Below are 2,746 nucleotides of genomic sequence, written 5' to 3' on the forward strand. Positions count from 1 at the left end.
GCCCTTTAATATCACTGAATGACATTACTAGGATTTCGCCTTAAAAATTATCACACCAGTATTACACTATATTTCACTTATTATTATTAATTATTAAAATATTTGATTGTTTTTCACTTTTCTACTATTATTAATACATTTGTCACATAATTAGTTCACCATTTATTTATTTTTCACACATTTCTCACAATTTTACTTATTTCACTAAATGGATTAATTATATATATAATATGTATGTCCAAAATATTTAGTTTCTTATTAGTTTATTGTTAATAATTATAAAATAACAATTGAAATAAAGACCAAGTTAGCTTATGTATAATCATTATATCCTTTCATATTGAGCATATTAATCTTAGACAGCAATTATTAAACCTTACTTTATCCAGAATGTATAATAGAGAGAGATTCTATAAAAGTCTGGATTGGCCCCTATGAGTGTCAATCAATAGATGAACAACTGGATTGGACAATGTTAGTTTAAATACTTCCTGGTAAGCATTCTCCTTGATATCTCCTTGATAATGCGTTGTGCGAAACGCACATCAGGGCACGGTGTCTTAGTACGCCAAAAATGTGATTATCAGTTGATTGAATTTAGTTTCCTGTATCAAAAGTTGTTTTAACAATTGGTATTTACTTGAAAAGATAAGATAGGCTTATTAATTTGCAGCAGAAGATGGTTTTATGATAGCGGGCATTGAACAAGCTAACATGCAGTTTGTTTAATATCAAAGGGCTATACAAGACATGCTGAGGTTAGCTGATATTATTATTTACAAAGTAACAGTTTACTTAATTGAATCTCTTACAGCGTGTCTCGCTACATAACCTTAGCCAGCACATTTTGTTTAAACACAGCAGATTCATTAGGAAGGGGTATAGCATTTCAGCATGCCGATTGTTTTATGTTTGACATGAGTGTTGGATTTGTCAATGTTCGCACTCAATTTCTATTATAGATCACAATATCTGATGCTGGGACCAGCTTGTCAACATGTCCAGTTGAACGAACAGGGAGTTACAGGTGCTTGTTGAGCAAGTGGTGGACAAATTACATGCAACCAACAGACGGCTGTCAGCTGGTGAAAAATCGAGGATATGGGAAGAGATAAGTTAACACCATAGCTCCCTCTTGGCATCTCACCCATGAATTCCAGAAACGGTACAATGAAATAGCATGTTCTAAACCACAATTTCATTTAGATGCCTCAAAACATAGTATAAGTCTGACGACTGTGAGCTTGACACATATTGTGTCTGTGTAAGTCATTTGTCTGTGAAGCCCTTTTTGAAACTACAAAATGGCAATGGTTGCCTCAAAGTGTACTTATACAAATGTAAAGGTCACGTTTGGTTCACTATCCACCCTTGAAAAGCCACACACATTTAACAGTGTAGTTGTAGTGTGAATTTGTGTGTAAATAGTAAAATGACACTATTATGTGCCATGTTTTTGACTATCTAACCATTTTAATGCAAATTTTTATTTAAAATTTTAACAGCTGAGCAGACTATAAACAACACTTGAAAAACAAAATCACTGCTGGAAGGAGGCACGCTCAGCAAACTGGTGGGGGGCCACCGGAAGATCTAAGACAAACACCCCTAGAGGAGCGTGCAAGTGTGGCCCTTTCTGAGGTTTCTATAGTTGGCATGGGCCGAATTGATACAGGCTGTGACCGACCTCTAACACGGCCGCTATCTCCCCTAGGTACATGAGCAATATTTAATATTTCTGTTTGTTAATGTTTATATTGTGTTTAGGAACATGTGGCATCTCTATCAGTATGTGACTTAATGTAACCTTTCCAGTCATATTCTGTTTGTGCAGCACATAATAGGGAATGAGATGTCCATACTGATTTGCAAATGTGTTAATGTGTTGTTCCAATCTAATTCAAAGCATAAATATGGCTCTTTCTTAATGTCAAAAACACATATACTTAATAGACATGGTTGATAGTTTGGAATACCAATGCATGTTGTGGCTAAATTCCCTATATTGTTGTCAAAATGGAAGCATCACACTTGTGCAGAAATAATATTTGGCCAATGTGTTTATTTTTTACTTGCTTAGTTTAAAAGTTAATTTTTGTTGTTATTTTCTTTTTTTCTATATACAGAACATGAGGAGGAGGCAGAACGTGAGGCAGAGGAGGGGGCTGTTACCAGGCCAGAAGAGGGGGTGCCTGCAAGACTCGAGGCAACAGTCACTGTCGCACATCAGTAAGCATTTTGTGTCCCCACTGAATCCCTAGATATATATGTTGCTGAAATTTCAATCACCCTAACCCGTATGGAGCAAAAATTGAAATACGCAGTGTAATGAAAAATAAAATTACATTTTGCATTTATAACTTTGGCTGTTGGTTATTGTAGACATATTAGTCTTTATGGACAAATTCATACATATTGGTGTTTGTCAGTACATTGTTACATCAGAACACCGAGTCTTCCCTTAAAGCACTCATTTCAAACTGTGTTACAATACATTTCAGTGCGAAATGGCCCTGCAAAGTGTTTGCAAACTCTGGGCCTGATTCATTAAGGTTCTTAAATGAAGAGGATTCTCAATTCAGTCTCCTGGACAAAACCATGTTACAATGGAAGGGGTGTAAATAAGTGTTCTGTTTTACACATAAGTTAAATAATGACTGTTTTTTCATGTAACACACAAATATCAACTTTAAATTTCAGTGTACAAATAAGCTATCAAATATTTCTGTGTTACATGAAAAAACAG

The 2,746-nt window shown here is 35.0% G+C and overlaps 1 long non-coding RNA gene across 1 annotated transcript; it reads left to right on the forward strand.

The window, feature by feature from the left end:
- The first annotated feature begins 281 nt into the window (after positions 1-281).
- On the forward strand, positions 282-2,341 carry LOC142138770 (uncharacterized). Its single transcript, XR_012688113.1, has 3 exons — positions 282-1,165; positions 1,506-1,714; positions 2,127-2,341. It is a non-coding gene; the product is annotated as an uncharacterized LOC142138770 (long non-coding RNA).
- Positions 2,342-2,746: the final 405 nt, after the last annotated feature.

This window comes from Mixophyes fleayi, chromosome 2 (genome assembly GCF_038048845.1).
Source record: "Mixophyes fleayi isolate aMixFle1 chromosome 2, aMixFle1.hap1, whole genome shotgun sequence".
Classification (NCBI taxonomy): domain Eukaryota; kingdom Metazoa; phylum Chordata; class Amphibia; order Anura; family Limnodynastidae; genus Mixophyes; species Mixophyes fleayi.